The 20,695-nt window shown below is 37.1% G+C and overlaps 1 protein-coding gene across 1 annotated transcript in view; it reads left to right on the top strand.

The window, feature by feature from the left end:
* The window catches only part of CNKSR2 (connector enhancer of kinase suppressor of Ras 2), a 255,852-nt gene that overhangs the window by 172,911 nt on the left and 62,246 nt on the right, over nucleotides 1-20,695 (top strand). The gene's annotated exons all lie outside the window — the stretch shown is intronic.

Raw genomic sequence — 20,695 nt, 5'->3', positions numbered from 1 at the left:
TTGATTATGGATTCAGGCAACATGCAAGTATGCTTTCATAAACTGTGTAATGTGATTTTAGATGGCTTATTTAAAACAGATTTTGAGTAGGTGTTCAAAAAAATCTGGATAATTCCTTTCATAACATTCCAATATTTGTGTGGCTTGTCTTAGTTATTTAAGATATAACTACAAACATTCAGTTGTTGTTTTACTTCTGATAAATACTTTTAGCTATTCTCATCCATTTGTGAGGGGATTTTTGGTGTAGCTCCTGGAGGAAGGAGTGGATTGCTGTTAAAAGGTATTTTGTTTTTTAAAATTTAACAAGAAAATAGACATTATGAAATAGATACTATTCTGAGTAATTTACAAATTTTAATTCATTTATTCCTCACAACCTCTGAGGAAGGTGCTCATGTTATCACCATTTTACAGATTAGGAAGCTGAGGCACATGGATTAAGTAAGTAGTAATTGGTGGAGCTGGAATTTGAACATTGGCAGTCTGCCACTTAGCACACTATGTTGCCCCTCAAAAAATAACATAACCTAGCAGAAACTCAACAACAATTCTAGTAGTGTCAACCATGCATAAGGCCCAGTGTATATACTGTGGAATGTATATAAGCTAGTAATAATATTGCCACTGCTACTGCTAATAATAGCTAATATTTGCTGTTGCCTATTAAGTTCCTGTGCTAAGAACTTAGAATACATCATCTCATCGATTTCTCATATTGACCTTGTGAGGTTGCTGCTATTGTTATATCTAGTTTGCCAAACTGAAACACAGAGTTTACCTTACTCATGGTCACACAGCTAGAAAACAGCATGCTTGAAATATGAGTCCAAGCAGTCTGGCTCCCAATTTCACATTTTTAGATGAATAAAGCCATTTCTCCTCATGGGGATTTTACCATCTATTTGAGAAGACAGCTATTATCACAAAGATGAAAAATATGCTGTATTGTCAGCATATAAACATTTATAATTAAATTTATCTGCAGTTATAAAGATTGGCTTGTCTAACTGTCTGACTTAGCTGCTTTGTTTCAGGATCAATGTAACTAAAATAAGAGGGCAGTTAATTTTAGTGGCTAGTTAGCCATCTGAGCTAACAGTTGTTTATAACAACCATTTTCTCCACATTTTGACTTAACTCACCTAGACACAGCCATAGTACAGTATGACATGATGTTTCTGCTCACCAGGGTGGGTGCAGACATGTTAGATATCCATTCTAAATTTTATTGTATTCATACTCGAATGTATTCTCTGATTCCTGTGGATGACTTGATTATTTCTGGAGTGTTAATGCCAAATTCATAGTAGCACTGGCAAAGTCCTCCAGTCCCAGTCCTGCACTGGGAGCAGCCTGGACTGTGAAAAGTGTTTCCCATTGGGCCACTTCACTGGAGCAGTGGCTTTCAAAGTATGGGCTGTCCTTGGCGAATGGCTCCTGGTGGCTGAGGCTTGATGCAGAAATGACAGTCCTTTCTTTGATTCTTACGTGGCAGATACTGCATAATTTCACAGACATTCACTTGTGTCTAGATATCACTTACTAATAACCTTCTAAATGATTTTAAAAGGTTACAAATTGAATAATTGTATAATAATGCTTTAATAGAGTTTACTGAATATTCTAATTCACTATTTTTCCAAGAAGTCTGGTATTCATGCAACTGACAATGCAGTCATGCTCTTATTGCACAAGCACAAGTGTAGATGGTTTGGGGTCCCATGGTCTTCAGGAGGAATGCTATATTGTTACATCATCAGGACTTTTTAAAGTTACCTGTAGTTTTTAGTTGCAATGTTTTTCATTATAAATTATCATTAGGCTTCATCACTATCAATTTTAGTTTGTTTTAGGTTGCTTACTTTACTTGCTAGCATGTTGTGATTCATATCACCCACAGTTTGCTAAAACTGATACTATGAATCATCCATACCCAAGAATACTTACACAGTCATATTCTATTGGTATCACTTAGTTAGTTTTCCATTGGAAAGTGCAGAAAAATGGACCACAGAGTCTGTTGGCCTATCTTAGGGGCCGCAATCAAAAACTCTTAAGACCTACCACCTTAGATATAGCTATATGGTTTACAAAAAGAAGAAAAAATAAAAGAAATTTTGGCTTTGTCTATAGATGTGCAACAGTTTATGGAATGTTTGTCCGTGAAGAAGTCTAGGAGGAAAATTCACTTGAGTTTCCTGACCCGTTTATACTAATAGTTATTTTTGCTTCTATACTTATGAAGTTTTTTTTTTTTAACAAATCATCTATTAGCACCCCTACCCCCATTTTCTCATTCACCACCAACTGATGTACTTATAGTCTGACTGGCTAGACAGGTGTTAAAAACAGAACTATTCTTTGGAGATTTAAAGATTCACAGATACAAACTTTCAGTTTCAGACAAGGTGGAGCACATTCCATTTTCTTTTTCCTACTAATCACAATAACAACAACAAAACTTGGACAAAATACGTAAGATACCTACCACAAGACCCTAAACGGTGGACAAAAGAAGGCAGTCAGGGTAGGGAACTCCTCACCTGAAGAACGACCTAGCAGTGAGTTTCCTGGGGGCTTTTCTTGCCTTTTATATTCCCTGGCCCAGGTGCTAGAGAAACCTACAACCTTAAAACGTCAATAGGCAGAGACAAAATAGACCCCCAAGCAAAGCCTGCTCTCTTTAGCCAAAGGACCAGGAAAAGGGCAGCCCACTAGGTCAGAAAGCTTTTAACAATACCTGCCTGTTCTCAAGGCAAAAACTATGAAAAAAATTGTGCTCCTCCTCCACCACAACAGGTATACAAAGGGTCCGTTCACTAAGAAGACATGAGAATCTTAAATGTATGTGCATGAAGGAATAGAGCCTCAAAATACTAGAAGCAAAGTCCAACAGAACTGAAAGGAGAAATTGACAAACCTACAATTATAATTGGGGACTTCAGTACCCCTCTCTCAGTAATTGATAGAGAAATACTAAACTACTACCCACCAACGGTATCTAACTGACTCCCAACAAAAGCAGAATGCACATTCTTTTCAAGTGTGCATTCATCAGGATAGACCATATCTTGGGTCGTATGACAAACTTTAATTTTAAAAGAACTGAAATTATACAAAGTGTGTTCTCTAATCATAATGGAATCAAACTAGAAATCAATAACAAGTAAGTCTCCAACCAATGGGAAACTAAAGGACACACTTTTAAGTAATCCATAGATAAAAGAAGTCGTCTCAAGGAAAATTGAACTGAATGAAAATGAAAACACAACATGCTTAGGGGAAAATTTATAGTACTAAATGCTTATATCAGAAAATGAGAAAAGTGTCAACTCAATAATCTAAGCTCCCTCTTCATAAAAGGAGAAAAAGAACAACAAAAAATAAGCAGAATGAAGACAATAAAGAGAAGAACAGAAATCAATGAAATTTGAAAACAGGAAAACAATAGAGAAAATCAAAACAAAAGCTATGAGTTTTTTGAAAAATCAAAAACAAATTGATAAACCTCTAGCAAAACTGACAAAGGGAAAAAAAGAAGATTCAAATTAACCAATATCAGGAATGAAAGAAAGAGTACCAACACTATAGACATTAAATGAATAACAAGGAAATACTATGAACAACTCTGTGCCCCTAAGTTTAACAGTTTGGATGAAATGGACCAGTTCCTCAAAACCCACAAACTACCAAAAGTCTCCCAAGATGAAATAGATGATCTGTTATAGTCCCATAACTATTCAAGGAAATGAATCATTAAGACTCTTGAAAAATAAGTATAGAAATACTGAAGAAAGAGGGCCAGCCTGGTGGCGCAGCGGTTAATTTCACACATTCCGCTTCTCGGCGGCCCAGGGTTCACCAGTTCAGATCCCAGGTGCGGACATGGCACCGCTTGGCAAAAGCCGTGCTGTGGCAGGCGTCCGACGTCTAAAGTAGAGGAAAATGGGCATGGGTGTTAGCTCAGGGCCAGTCTTCCTCAGCAAAAAGAGGAGGATTGGCAGTAGTTAGCTCAGGGCTAATCTTCCTCAAAAAAAAAAAAAAAAGAAATACTGAAGAAAGAACCAAACCTACAGCTGTAAAAGATTTAATGTATAGGACTTGTGACTTAATGGAATTCCTGAGACTGATTAAATTTATACGTTTTAGTAATTGTGAAAATATTGTTTAAATCTTTGAAAAATTTTTGTTTCATAAATTTGTTTTTTAATAAATTAAGCATTATACAAAGAGAATAAAAAGGTTCACTAGTATGCCCTTACTCTTGAGAGATTTCTGCTCACACTGTATAAAACAGATTATTGCTAAACTGAAGCCAGTCCTTTCAGTGTCATGTTTAAACAAATTTGGGTCTGATTCGGCTAGTTCCTGGTTAGATAATGGCTGCCAGGAAGCAAAACACAAAATCTGGCTTAATTAGTGAGGCATCATGCAAAACAGGACACAAAAGAATTGGATTAGGAATTATTAAGATGAATTTATTAAATTTAAATCTTATTACAAATTCTTTCTTGCCTTTGAAAAAATAAGACAAATTCTGATGAGTGGCCCTTAGCTTGGTTGCTAAGGTCAATAATCATGAACTATTGGGGGACATACCTGCCTTAATCAGACAGGTTAAAGAAACCCCATTCTTTTTTTTTTTTTTATTGAGTTATTGATAGGTTACAATCTTGTGAAATTTCAGTTGTACATTAATGTTTGTCAGTCATGTTGTAGGTGCACCACTTCACCCTTTGTGCCCACCCCCCACCCCACCTTTCCCCTGGTATCCACTAAACTGTTCTTGGTCCATAGTTTTAAATTCCTCATATGAGTGGAGTCATACACAGATTATCTTTCTCTTGCTGGCTTATTTCACTTAACATAATTCTCTCAAGGTCCATCCATGTTATTGCAAATGGAATGATTTTGTTCTGTTTTGCAGCTGAGTAGTATTCCATTGTATATATGTACCACATCTTCTTTATCCATTCGTCTGTTGCTGGACACAGGTTGCTTCCACGTCTTGGCTATTGTAAACAGTGCTGCAATAAACATTGGGGTGCACAGGACTTTTGGGATTGCTGACTTCAGGCTCTTTGGATAAATACCCAGTAGTGGGATGGCTGGATCGTATCGTAGTTCTATTTTTAATTTTTTGAGGAATCTCCATACTGTTTTCCATAGTGGCTGCACCAGTTTGCATTCCCACCAGCAGTGTATGAGGGTTCCTTTTTCTCCGCAACCTCTCCAACATTTGTTGCTATTAGTTTTAGATATTTTTGTCATTCTAACGGGTGTAAGGTGATATCTTAGTGTAGTTTTGATTTGCATTTCCCTGATGATCAGCGATGATGAGCATCTTTTCATGTGCCTATTGGCCATCCGTATATCTTCTTTGGAGAAATGTCTGTTCATGTCTCCAGCCCATTTTTTGATTGGGTTGTTTGATGTTTTGTTGCTGAGTTGCGAGAGTTCTTTGTACATTGTGGATATTAAGCCTTTGTCAGATATATGACTTGCAAATATTTTTTCCTAGTTAGTGGGTTGTTTTTTTGTTTCAATCCTGTTTTCATTTGCCTTGAAGAAGCTCTTTAATCTGATGAAGTCCCATTTGTTTATTCTTTCTATTGTTTCCCTTCTCTGAGAAGGCATGGTGTCCGAAAAGATCCTTTTAATACTGATGTCAAAGAGTGTACTGCCTACATTTTCTTCCAGAAGCCTTATGGTTTCAGGTCTCACCTTTAGGTCTTTGATCCATTTTGAGTTTATTTTGGTGAATGGTGAAAAAGAATGGTCAATTTTCATTCTTCTACAGGTGGCTTTCCAGTTTTCCCAGCACCATTTGTTGAAAAGACTTTCTTTTCTCCATTGTATGCCCTCAGCTCCTGTGTCAAAGATAAGCTGTCCATAGATGTGTGGTTTTATTTCTGGGCTTTCAATTCTGTTCCATTGATCTGTGCACCTACTTTTGTACCAGTACCATGCTGTTTTGATTACTGTAGCTTTGTAGTATGTTTTGAAGTCAGGGATTGTGATACCTCCTGTTTTGTTCTTTTTTCTCAGGATTGCTTTAGAAATTCGGGGTCTTTTGTTGCCCCATATGAATTTTAGGATTCTTTGTTCTAATTCTGTAAAGAATGTCATTGGGATTCTGATTGGGATGGCGTTGAATCTGTAGATTGCTTTAGGTAGAACGGACATTTTAACTATGTTTATTCTTCCAATCCATGTACATGGAATGTCTTTCCATCTCCTTATGTCGTCATCCAATTCTCTCAGAAAGCCCTTGCAATTTTCATTGTATAGGTCCTTCACTTTCTTGGTTAAATTTACCCCAAGGTATTTTATTCTTTTTGTCGCTATTGTGAATGGTGTTGTATTCTTGAGTTCTTTTTCTGTTGGTTCATTACTGGAGTATAGAAATGCTACTGATTTATGCAGATTGATTTGGTACCCTGCAACTTTGCTGTAGTTGTTGATTACTTCTAAGAGTTTTCCAATGGATTCTTTGGGGTTTTCTATATATAAGATCATGTCATCTGCAAACAGCGAGAGTTTCACTTCTTCCCTCCCTACTTGGATTCCTTTTATTCCTTTTTCTTGCCTGATTGCTCTGGCCAGGACCTCCAGTACTATGTTAAATAAGAGTGGTGATAGAGGGCATCCTTGTCTCGTTCCTGTTTTCAGGGGGATGGCGTTCAGTTTTTGCCCATTGAGTATGATGTTGGCTATGGGTTTGTTGTATATGGCCTTTGTTATGTTGAGGTAGTATTATGCCCATTTTGTTCAGAGTTTTTATCATAAATGGCTGTTGGATCTTGTCAAATGCCTTCTCTGCATCTATTGAGATGATCATGTGGTTTTTATTCCTCAGTTTGTTGATGTGGTGTATCACGTTGATTGATTTGCGGATGTTGAACCATACCTGTGTCTCTGGTATGAATCCCACCTGATCCTGATGTATGATTCTTTTGATGAATTGCTGAATTCTGGTTGCCAAAATTTTGTTTAGAATTTTTGCATCTGCGTTCATCAGTGATATTGGCCTGTACTTCTCTTTTTTCGTGGTGTCCTTGTCAGGTTTTGGTATCAGCGTGATGTTGGCCTCATAGAATGTGTTAGGAAGTGTTCCATCTTCCGTAATTTTTTGGAATAGCTTGAAAAGGATAGGTATTAAATCCTCTCTGAAAGTTTGGTAGAATTCCCCAGGAAAGCCATCTGGTCCTGGGGTTTTATTCTTTGGGATGTTTTTGATTGCTGTTTCAATCTCTTTCCTTGTGGTTGGTCTGTTCAAATTGTCTGCCTCTTCTTGAGTGAGCTTTGGGAGATTGTAGGAGTCCAAGAATTTATCCATTTCCTCTAGGTTATCCATTCTGTTGGCATATAGTTTTTTGTAGTATTCTCTTATAATCTGTTGTATTTCTGCAGAGTCTGTTGTTATTTCTCCTCGCTCATTTCTGATTTTGTTTATTTGAGCTTTCTCCCTTTTTTTCTTTCTAAGTCTGACTAGTGGTTTGTCAGTTTTATTTATCTTCTCAAAAAACCAGCTCTTTGTCTCATTGATCCTTTCTACTGCCTTTTTCGTTTCAATAGTATTTATTTCTGCTCTGATTTTTATTATTTCTCTCCTTCTGCTGACTTTGGGCTTCATTTGTTCTTTTTTCTCTAGTTCAGTTAGGGGTGCTTTAAGGTTGCTTATTTGGGATTTTTCTTGTTTGTTAAGATGTGCCTGTATTGCGATGAATTTTCCTCTTAATACAGCTTTTGCTGTATCCCATATGAGTTAGTATGGCATGCTATCATTTTCATTTGTTTCCAGGTATTTTTTTATTTCTTCTTTAATTTCTTCAGTGATCCATTGCTTGTTCAGTAGTGTGTTGTTTAGTCTCCACATCTTTGTGCCTTTCTCAGCTTTTTTCTTGTAATTAATTTCTAGCCTTATAGCACTATGATCTGAGAAGATGCTTGTTATTATTTCAATTTTTTTAAATTTGTAGAGGCTTGCCTTGTTTCCCAACATATGGTCTATCCTAGAGAATGTTCCATGTGCACTTGAGAAGAATGTGTATTCAGCTCTTTCAGGGTGGAGTGATCTATATATGTCTATTAAGTCCAATTGTTTTAGCTTTTCATTTAGCTCCACTATTTCCTTATTGATTTTCTGTCTGGATGATCTGTCCATTGATGTGAGTGGGGTGTTGAGGTCCCCTACTATTATTGTGTTGTTTTTAACATCTTCCTTTAGGTCTGTTAATAGTTGCCTTATGAATCTTGGTGCTCCTGTGTTGGGTGCATAGATATTTATAAGCATTATTTCTTCTTGATGCAGTGTCCCTTTGATCATTATATATTGTCCCTCTGTGTCTCTCTTTACCTGTCTTATTTTGAAATCCACTTGGTCTGATATGAGAATTGCAACACCTGCCCTTTTTTCCTTGCTATTAGCTTGAAGTATTGTCCTCCACCCCTTCACCCTGAGTCTGTGTTTGTCCTTGGGGTAAAGAAGCCCCATTCTTTCTCATGTTGTAGACCTGTGTCTCCCAGTTTTATAGCCTCAGAAAACTTCCTCAAATTTTTTTGGCAATAGGCCTTGTTTTGCTCCCATAATAGCCCTGCCTACATTACCTCGCCACCATAACTTATTTAATCGGGCATCTCAAGTTTCATAAAACTGTCGTAAAATTATTTTACCCCTAGAACTCTTTAAATTAAGCCTCTTTTTTTTTTTAAAGATTTTATTTTTTTTCCTTTTTCTCCCCAAAGTCCCCCAGTACATAGTTGTATATTCTTCGTTGTGGGTCCTTCTAGTTGTGGCATGTGGGACGCTGCCTCAGCGTGGTTTGATGAGCAGTGCCATGTCCGCGCCCAGGATTCGAACCAACGAAACACTGGGCCGCCTGCAGCGGAGCACGTGACTTTAACCACTCGGCCACAGGGCCAGCCCCTAAAGCCTCTTTTGATTGAAGGGCCATAACCTATACATCAAACTATTTTCTTCACTCAACTCCTCAAATGTGTTACCCCCTTGACAGTTTCACCACCCTCTAATTCCACAAAACTATAGGCCTAATGATTTGCTGTGTATGTCCAAATCTCATCGAAATATTCTTCTTAATAAACTACATATCTGGGTCTTTTGGCCCAGATCTTATGTGAGAATGAAGTTTAAGGCACAATTATTGACTACTGTTACATTCTAGTTTCTTGAGGATAACTTTTCCAAGAACAATGTTAAAATTGTTTGCAGTCTTCATGGACTCTTCATTGGCTTTTGGCTCAACCTAGAGTCTCAGTTCTAAATGATATTGCTAAATCTATTTCTTAACATCTCTACAAGTTTCAAGTTAAGCCAAGAACAGGATCCTAATAGACTTGAACCCAAAGCAATCTGGTATGTTGAGCAAAAGGTGTTTCACTTCCTATTCTTTATATGCAAAAGATTTTAGATTAACTAGATGCAAGCTTTCCTGCCATAGGAAACAGGAGAATAAGTTATCTTCTCATATTTTCTTTTATTATCATAAATTTGAAGTGGCGTCAGGAGACAATTGTTCTTGTATTAAACCACTTCCAGGTAAAAGGGCTCAACGTTAAAGAAGAGAATTATCTTTTCTAAGATTCAAATGGCCAAGAATAATGTTGTAGTTGTAGAAATGAGCTTTAAGTCAGCTGTATGAACCCCGACATGTTTCTGAACCTCAGTTTCTCATCAGTAAAAGGAAGATAATAATACTTACCTCACCTGGCTATTTCATATATTGTGTACAAAATTTTTTCCACTATGCTAGGCATATGGTAACTATTCTTAACGCCATGTGGAAAAGAAATTCGTTTATTTACATGGAGGAGAATTTACTTTCTGATGAGCAAATCAGAAAACCTTCTAGGACTAAAATATATGTCCTCTTTGGGCGTTAACAAGTGTATTGGTTAGGGTTCAATTGGAAGCAGAAGCACTAAGTGACGTGGAATGAAGGACTAGATCTTACTCAATTGAGGAACTGGTGAAGACGCCTCAGCAGAGCCAGTGGTAATGAAGAAAATCTGGATGTGAAGCTGGGGAGAGCAAGACAAACTAGAACCCATGAGCACAACTGGAACCCTGCCTCCAACTTCAACAATGAAGCTGGAGCCCTCTGCCATGGAGATTCACAGGCTCCCAGTCCAGGACTTGGAGGAGCTGAAGGAGTTGCAGGCCTGGCTGCTGACCCATACCAACAAGATGAGCCAGCAGAAAAGTGCCATTGTGTGTGAGCTGAGGCAGTGACTAACACCCTACGCGGATCTTCAGAGCATAAGGGCTGCTGCTTCACGTGTATTCTCCAAAATTCACACAAATGTATGTTGTGGCCAGCCAACCCTAACTGGAACCATACACAGAAGGGAACTCTGAGATGCACAGTTTCAGCTTTGCTAAGATGACATAGTAGGAAACCACTACATTGAGGTTTCCTTTTCTATGGGCGCTGAAGCTGCCTACCAGGTAAAACCTGCTTTGAAAATTCTCTGGTGATAGTCTATGTGAGGATCAGTGGTAAAGTGAAAAATTCTGAATTATCATAAATCTGGAGTAGATTCAAGGTGCAGCCCACCTCTATGAAGCTATCATCCCTACAGCCTACTGACGTAATTTCCCAAAGCGTATATTGGGAAATACAACTTCAGATTGTCTTCTATCTTCAGTCAAAAGATTGACTAATATAAAGAATAATTAGGATAAAATGTCTAATTTACCTGAAGAGATTTCTTCTTAATAAAACACATTAGACAATTCTTTAAAGAATTTCTTTGCATGCTCTTGAGGAAGAGTACCAGAAGGCTATATACCTAGACCATGTTATAAAAATATTTTTGAGGATATTGTATTTTCTACTCCTTTTTGGGCCCCCCCATATATATTTTTATAACTGGGTAAAAGCTTTGGCTCCCCATGATAACAGTGTATGTAAAGTATCTGATACTGTGTCTGCTACTGTGGTAATGCAGGAATATCCTTAGCATCCTTCCTCCAGCCCTACTATCAAAATGTCCTCACCAGTGGGCTGAGAACAAACCAAACCTAATCTAAGTGCATTTGAGGCAATCAGTCTGGAGAACTGGCGGCAAACGTCAGGCCCTGCAGAAATTTAATTTTTGATATCCGAGCTTGCATAAATTGTTTTCTTTCTGTTACTCAGTTTTCTCATTTACAAGATGAGCCTAGCACTGCAGAGAAGACTATGGAAAAATGCCATCTAAATTGACAGTGTAATGATGATTTGATGCCTGCTGCAAACACAGAATGTTAAAAAAAAAATTTTCCCATCAAGTTCTTTTTATCCCTTCTGTTACATAAAACAAATTTTGCTTTTTTAGTCTTAAAATCATGTCCTAGTGGATAGTTCAGTATGGAAGGGAAGGAAGAGTATTATTTCTCTCTCTCAATTACTTTATTATAAAATGAATTGCATATAGTCACTTTTAAAATTTTCTAAACTTGTTTTATTTTTATCCAGTATTCTCTGTGAAAGATTTAAGAAACGAAATCTCCAGATAAAGAAAACTCCAACAAAACTAGCAGATATAGAAACATTTGAAGTGGTTGTCTTAGAGAGCTTGTCTAGTCTATAAGAGCAAAAATCTCAGAATAAGAGCTCGATATAAATATACTCTCAGATATAAAGGTATTTAGATAAAAGCCAGCATTGTTGGGATGAATCCCATTGATGTAGAAAGAACTTCTTGATGAGAAAATATGTACAATGTATCAGAGCAACAAACCTAAAAATAAAGGTAACAAAAAAAGCTGTGTAGTTTCAGATTCTCTTAAATTAAAACTATTAAGTCAATAGCCAGAAAAAATTTTCAATAATTATGATTCAGTCATATCATTGCTAACAAAACTATCACGCCATTTACAGTGACTTCATTTGAGATTCTTAGTTTCGCGCATTCTTCATTAGAGATGATTCTTTTTATATTACTTATTTCTCTATTTTCTTTTACATATAATTTTTTCCTTGTCATTGAATAGCCTTCAGGAGGTGAATCTGGTTCTCTCAGTTTTTTCCGTTCATAAACATTTCTTTGTCACAAAAGATGGGCAAGCCTACCCTGATTTCTCTGACACCCAGATGTTGACAGTTTGTTAAACAGAAGTGTCAGGAGCAGGAACTGCCCTAGTTCTGCTTTTCACCTATTCAGACTTTCTGCCTCTCTCTTGTGTGCAAAATCTATGTTAATTGTACACATTAATCAAGCACCCAAAAATAGCTGTATCTGATATGACTGATGATAAGTTATTTCCATACATGGTGGAGCTTAAACATAAACCAAGTGCATTTCAATGAATAATCTAGTGGTAAGTGTTAAGACTGACACTGATTACAGGTATACATAATTCCTAAAACATCAATAATTGGATGTACATTGGTGACTAGCCATTTTCCCCTTCTTTTTTTTTTTTTTTTTTTTTTTGAGGAAGATTAGCCCTGAGCTACATCTTCCAATCCTCCTCTTTTTGCTGAGCAAGACTGGCTCTGAGCTAATATCCGTACCCATCTTCCTCCACTTTCTATGTGGGACGCCTACTACAGCATGGCTTGCCAAGTGGTGCCATGTCTGCACCCGGAATCCAAACCAGTGAACCCTGGGCTGCCGAAGCAGACTGTGCACACTTAACTGCTGTGCCACCGGGCCGGCCCCTCCCTTCATTTTTAAGTCAGGATCATGTATAGTTAGTGCTCTATGAGATATCCTAAGAATATCTGGTCCAAATCCCTGATCTCGCAAGTAGCATAGTGACTTGACCACAGTCATAGAGCTGGACTATGTACTGGAATATGGAGAACTAGAAGTCAGGTCTCCTGATTCCTACCACACTGTTGTTCCACAGTACCAGGCCCTCCATTTTTGCTGAACATAAACATTCAAAATGTATCACTCCAGCTGGTGTGTTGAGAATAGACTAGAGGGGCTGTGGGTCAGTGTGGGAGCGGGGAGGCAAGATAGGATAGGATCAGGTCAATTCAAGTGAGAGTTGATAATGGCTTAGCCCTGGGTGGTAAAGTGGAAGTGGTGAGAAGGGTTGGACTCTGGATATGTTTTGAAGGGAGCGTAGAAAGGATGTGCTGACAGATTGCTTATGATATGCCATAACTCGTAGCCTCCGTGTCCCGAACACATAGATGGTCAGCAAGTGCTTGATTCATGCTTTCAACAGATAATTGTATGTTAGGTCCTGCGCTGGGAGTTGAGTATAAAGTGGTGAGCTAATCAGATGGTTTCTGCCTACTTAGAAACTAACACAGTAGTTAAAAACCACATCTTGAGAAAGTGAACCAAGTAATTTTTTCTTTTTTAGGTGAGGATGATTGACTCTGAGCTAACATCTGTTGCCAATCTTTTTCTTTTCTTTCTTTTTTTTTTTCCTTCTTTCCCCAAAGTCCCCCAGTACATAGTTGTATATCCTAGTTGTAGGTCATTCTAGTTCTTCTATGTGGGATGCCACCACAGTATGGCTTGATGAGTGGTGCGTAGGTCTGTGCCCAGGATCCGAACTGGTGAGCCCAGGGCCATCAAAGCAGAGTGCGCCAACTTAAGCACTGGTCTCCAGACCCTGAACCAAGTAATTTTAAGGCATTGCATAATAATCAGCAGTGTATCTGGTGAAAAAGTGCATAACAATGAATCAGCTCCAAGAGATTTCTCCTTTGTAAAGAATTAGTGGAGAGCAGGCCTGCTTTATTTGGATCACTGGTTTTCTCATCAGTATTGACATAGGGTTTTTTAATTGCACTGAGTTCAATTAACACTGTTAATAGGTTTGGAATAAAATGTGATTGCAGTCCCATCCTTGTCTAACTTGGCTGAGCCTTATTATCTTTCTGTACCTTAGTTTCTATCTCATTTGCAAAATTAAAATGTTAACATGAGCCTTCCTCTCATGAAAATATTATGATTAATGGTTGCTACCCAAAAAAACTACAGATGTTTTTTAAACCCACAGTGCAGTATAACTTGCTAATTACAATTGACAAAAACATGAAAATTAGAGTTTGGTAAGATGTTACTGGTTTGAATTATCTGCATTAATATAAGTGTTATCCTTAATATCTTCCTGTTTTATAGAATCCTTTCTTCCCACATAGCAATGTACTTATATCACATGTCATAGGAGGTTTTCATAAATGGATGTCTTCGTATCAGAAGCTGTTTTTCTTTTCTCTCCCATCGTTGCTATGAGTTCAGAATATGTACTTGGGAGGCAGTACTGCACAGAGTGCTTAGGAGAACAGATTTTGGGATTGATATACCTTGGTTTGAACTTTGTGCCACTACCTGTGTGGTCCAGAGCAAGTTGTTTACGTATTCTGTGTCTCAGTTTTCTCTTCTTTAAAATGAGGTTAATAATAACCACTTCACAGATTTATTGTAAGGATTAAGATTGATAACTGATATAGAGTGCCTGTTACTGTGCCTGACACATAAGCCTTCAGTAAATGATAATTATTATGATCCAAGAATGACAGTTTCTGTTTTACAGGGGTGGTGATTCTTGTTACTCTTCCCAACTACTCAACACTAATCACTCCTCTTCTTCCTACCTTATCACTTCTTAGGAAAAGGGGAATCACCTTATGGGATCCTGTATAAGATGCAGTCACCTCTTTTCTTCAGAATCTGATATTGCATGATATTCTTTTGATGAAGCATTGACTCTGCCCAACCTAATGAGTTTGACTGACCTTCTCTAAATCCCCCCATTTACTGCCCTTTTGCTTTTGTGTGACTGCTAATTTATTAGCATGCTTATTTTTTTAAAAAAAGCACACTTACTTTTTAGTGCATGTGGAGCCATTTTCAGTTAATATAAAGTCAGGTTAACTTCATTGACAGAATCCAGAGCAACCTCATCCCACCGCACTCAAAGACCCTATGTGCGTGCACTGCCTCATCCTTGCTCCACTCAGCTCAGAGTTTCTTTCTCATGCACCGGAATGGGTAAGGCCATCAGCAGTGGCAAACTTGTCTAACTCTATGCTGTTATTTCTTGTAAGTGGAAGATTTCTTCATTACTGTTTGGTCCCATTAGCATCTTACCCCACTTGCTCATATTTAGACTTTTTCTGCTGACATACAGTAATGGGAAAGTATGAGAAAATAGTTTTCTTTGTGAAATATTTAAATCTCAAAGGCTTTTGTGTATTTTTTTATTAAAAAAATGAAATATGTGGAGTTAGCTAACATTTATCCCAAGTGTTTTCAAATTGCTAAGCACCTTCTTTTCTTATGTATAAGAAATAAGCTTTGTTTGACTACTCACTGAAGAATCTTGGAACTTTGCAGAAAATTACAGTAAGAGGAAGTTACTATGTTGCAACAAGAGAGTATTTTGATTGCAAAATTTGATTGCAATTTGCAACTTGAGAAGAATTTAATAGTAGCTGAGCTTTCAAAATGTAACACAGAAACTGTCATTTTCTTCTACAATTAAAGTAAGTGCTTCTGAAAGTTGCAGGATAAGAATGACCCAAATTACCCTCCCCCACATTTCCTCATCTAGAAGAGGGGGGAATGGAGTTTGAAGAGAACATCTGTGGACAAAATGGAAGACAAATAGTCTTTTCAGGCAAACGTCTGAAAAAGGGATCTTTTATAGCCAAACAGAATACTATTGCTTGCATCGCCATGGTTAAGAAGAGGATCAACAATACTTTCATAATGGCCTTTTATTTTAGCATTCTATTTCTGTGGATAGAATTATGATTTCAACACATCCATTCATAATTCATATAATTATTTGCATAAATATCTTTTGACACAGATTTAACGTACTTTTGCCAGTCACATCTTGAATTCAAATTTTATCTGTTGAGTGCACTAAGACAATGTCAGTGCAAGTAATGCTAAAGGAGATTGGATAAAAAGGAATATTTTCTTATGTACAAAATAAACAGCCTACTAAACAACAGAACTTTCAGTAATATGTTTTACATGGATTACTAGAGAAAAGACACCTGGCTCATTTATTTCCTGGTGAAAGACTTCTGGTTAAAACAACTAATTAAGACTACATCCTATGCCCTTTACTGATAGTTTGCTCAATTTTCGTTCATGCAGCCAGTCTTTAGGGAGCACCTCCTCTGTGCTAGGCCATGTTCTAGGCAGAAGATAAAACAGTGCATAAAATAGACGGAATTCCTCTTCTTACGTGCAGTTTATATTTGGAGGGAAGGCTGGGTAATAAACAAGAAATATAAGTACTTTCAATAATACTAAGTGCTAAGGAGAGAAATAACGCAGGGAAGGAAAACAGGAAGTGTTGAGGGCAGTAAGGATAACAATTTTAGATAGGCAAGCCTGGGAAGAACTACCAAAAAAGAAGCATTTGAGTAATGATCTGAAGAAGGTAAGGCAGTAAGCCACAATAATATCTGGGCAAAGACCATCTCAGACAGAGGAAACAGCAAGGGTTTACTTAGGCCCTAAGATGAGACTCTATTTGGCATGATCTAAGAACAGCAAGTATGACTGGAGCAAAGTTAGGGTAGGGGCAGGAGGCAAAGATAACAGAGGCCAGGTAATACAGGGCCTTCAAGGTTATTGGAAGGATTTGGACATTTATTCAGAGTGAGGTGAGGAGCCGTTGGAGAGTTTCACGTAGAGGAATGACGTGATTCAAATCATATTTGAATGGCTCCTTGTGCTCAACATAGAGGAGGTAAAAGCAGAGGCAGGGAGAACCATGAGGAGATATTTCAGTGATCCAGGTGAAGGGTGATGGTGGCTTAGACCAGGGAGCTAGTAGTAGAAGTAGCAAGAAAAAGACATATTGTAAAAAAAACAATGTTTGAAGGCGGAACTAATATAGCCTTCTGGTGGATTGGCGGTGGGATCTAAGAGAAAGAAAAGAATCAAGATTGTGAGTCATTGTGGAGGGAAATGGGATTGCCATTTACTAAGGTATAGAAGACTAGGAGAGGAGCAGATTTGGTTGATAGGTAGTGGATATCATCAGCTCAGTTTTGTACACATTAAATCTGTTGAGTTAGCCTACAGCTCACCCAAGAAGTCCCAGCTGATGATAGGAGTTCTTAACTTGCTAAAGATCAGAATTTGTAGACATTCTTAGAGAGAATGTTCAAAGAACTTTCACCCAGGTGCTCACTACAATGAGCAGAAAATGCTAATGAAGATATTAGAAAGATTTTATTGAGTTATGATTTAGGAAATAAGGTAAAAATATGTTTTTTAAGGGAATCGACCTTCACAAATGCTTACAAAAGATATCTGTTTTTTGTTGGTGAATAAGCATTGTGAGTTTATGCTTTAGTCAGGGTCAAAAACGAAATCTAGTCTCCAAGGACCAGAAAAAAGAACAAAATTGCTCAGTGGTAAATGGGAACTAAAACCACATACCTGGTAGGCTCTGAGTCCAGAAGGAGGTAGAGATGAGTGGGAGTCTGATGTGTATCAGAACAGATGGACCACTATGTCGGAAAACTGCAGATTGACTCACTGGGTTAAACCAACTGGGAAGGCAAGCAGAGCTTCCTTACCCTTGAGGAAGGAGGTTGAATAAAGATACAACCACTGACCAGAGCTATGACTTCTATAAAGGTGATTCTTTCCTTACTAAATGCAAAGTATGGGGAATCCACAAAAGCCCTTAAAGTAAATTTTGAAATAATAACAGAATGATTAAAAACAGTGAATATTCAGAAGAGCCAATACCAGCTAGACATCCTGGATATGTAAAATATAGCCAGTGAAGTAAACACTCTATAGATAGGATCAACTTTATACTGGATACAATCAGAGAGAATATTGGGAAATTGGAAGAGAGCAGAATGAATTCACCTAAAAAACATTGCAGAAATATGGAAGGATAAAAAATATGAAAGATACGTGGATGATAAATTGAGAGGTGCCAGTGTATGTCTAGGGAAAAAAGAGACAGACTAGTAAACAAAACATTTGAAGAGATAATACCTGAGAGTTTTCAGAATTAACGAAATAATGCCTTCAAGTACAACACAATGAATGCTAAGTAGGATTAATTAAAATAAATTATAACTAGACATCATAGTGCAATTGCAGAATATCAGGGATAAAGAGAAAAATAATTTAAAAACCATAGAGAGACTAAAGACAAATTAAAACAAATGAGAGAGTAGCTACAGATGTCTTCAGAGCAACAATGGATGCCAAAAGAAAATAAAGTAACGTTCAAATTGCTAAGTTATTTTCAACTCAAAATTCTATACCCAGCTAAGCTATTGAAGAGTGAAGGATTTTTTTATTTTCACTCCAAAACATAAAGATCTAGAAGAGTTTGCTGTTCACAGACTGCTATGAAAGAACTTCTAAAGGATATACTCACTTGAGCATGGACCTGGAACAAGGGTGATCTGAAGCTAATAAGAAAAGTACAGAAATAAAATATATTATAAATTTTCACTTTCATAAGGAAAACATTCATTATCGTGGAAGCAAAGATTCCAGGCCTCTTTTTTTTTTTTCAGTTAGTCATAGCACCTTGTATGATCTGCTGTTATCCATTATAGTCATGTGTCTGTTCTTAATGTTTTGCTCTTATTAAATTTTTCATGATATCATTAGAAACTGAAAAAAAATTATACCAATTAAGTATATGTCACTCAGAATGAATAATTCCATCAGTTTTACTGGAAAAGACTACACAGGATTATAAATTTGCACCTTGGGATACTTAATCACACTTGCTGATGACATGAGGAAATTTTCACTGTCAGGAGCTTATGTATATGAATGATGAACAATTTCTAATATAATTTGTAAGGAGTCTTGAATATGAGGCTATTTCAGGAGTCTCCAAGATCACCCACATGTCCAGTGATTTGCTAGAAGGACTCGTAAGACTCAACATATAGTTCTACCCACAGCTAAGATTTATTATAGTGACACAGGAAGGATATATACAGCCAGATCAGTAAGGAAAAAAGACACCCAAGGAATCTGGAAAAATCCATGTGCAGGCTTCCTGTGCTTTCTCTCCCTCTCGTGACAGATCTTGCAGAGTATACTCTCCCCCCAGCAGCAAAAATGCAGTCACATGTGTGTAGTGTCTCTGCCCAGGGAAGCCCATTAAAGTCTCAGCACCCGAGGATTTTATTGGATTGGTCACATAGGCACCTTCTGCATAGCGACTTCAAAATTTTCAGACTCCCAAAAGGAAAGAAGGTGTTTAGTCCCCAGGTGGGCAAGACAGTCTTATTACTTAGAGAAGCTTCATGTCCGTATAGGGACCTGTTTACCAGCCAAGTTCTCAGATGCTAGCAGAGGGCCAACCTTTCAAGCAGGTTCTTCTAAGATAGCAGCCTCAGGCCTGCTACAGTAACTTACAGAGACCTATTTCCTTAACTGTAGTTTTCATTGTTTTTGCCATTACTTTCAAAAGCATATAATTCAGTTATTTAATTTTAATTAATGTAATTCAATTATAACTTTTTCATTTTAGAAAATGTCACGTCTCTTGGGAAAATAATGAAATCTCTCTTAAGAGAATTTCATCATAATATTTGCAATATTTACAAGAGACATCTAAGGCTTTGCTTCTTTGAATGATGGATAAATCTGTATTGTGTGCCTAGAACTCTCTTAGGTTTCAGTAATATGTACACTGATTATATTCTGCAATGACAATCGATATGAGAATATATTTATTGGGAAAGAAAAGATAATCGTGTTAAAAAGAAAACTTGCAGAGCATAAAATATGTTTTTGTGTAGATTTTAAAGTAGACTTCCATGTTCTAAGGAATAGCATGCAAAAAGCATAGGAGGTACATTATATAACTCATTTCTTTTGAGCTGTAGCTTATTCATGTAGCTTCCTAAAAACAAACCACCCCCATCTTTGTCATTTTTGAAAATAATGAGCTGTAAAATTATAATGATTACTTGTGGAAACACAAAAGGAAAAAAACCCCAATCAGTAATTTTACAGCCAAACAATTTAGGGAAAATAACTATATGTAAATTAACTATACTTAAGCACACTAGCCTGCGTTATTATTTTGAAGCAAAGTGCACTCAAGAAAATCAACACAGCATAATAGGTTTTATCTTTTGTGCTTTCTCTCCAAAATTGATTGTGAATTTCTGTAGCCATGGATCTTACAAAGTTTTATACACACACGCACACTCCGTATACATACATATTTTTTTGGCTTTGACACTTGGGCGATTATTTCTGGGTTACACTGTATGACAGCAGATTATCTGATCCTTATCTTTAGGACTGATATCCATCCATAATATTATATTCATGAGAACTAGGTAAGTCATATGCAAAACAAAATTATTATACCATCATGCATTGCTTAATGATGGGGACACATTCTGAGAAATGCATCATTAGGTGATTTCATCACTGCGAACTTCATAGAGTGTACTTACACAAACCTAGATGGTATAGCCTACTGCACACCTAGACAATAGGTACTAATCTTATAGGACCATCATCATATATGTGGTCTGTCGTTGACCAAAATGTCATTATTCAGTGCATGATTGTATAAGTAGGATGTTATTTTATGAGCAAAGATACTAAATGAGAAAGTATGGTACGGAATACGAATTTGTAGTATAAAACCAAGACCAGCAAGTTTTATGTGAACAAAATCTAATTGCTCTGTACAGACATAACCTTTGTAAAGAAAAAGAAGAATCTGTTACCTAAAATT

Source organism: Equus quagga, chromosome 10 (genome assembly GCF_021613505.1).
Source record: "Equus quagga isolate Etosha38 chromosome 10, UCLA_HA_Equagga_1.0, whole genome shotgun sequence".
NCBI classification, from domain to species: Eukaryota; Metazoa; Chordata; class Mammalia; order Perissodactyla; family Equidae; genus Equus; species Equus quagga.
Note: the sequence above shows the minus strand (reverse complement) of the source record. Positions and strands in the feature narration are given on the sequence as shown.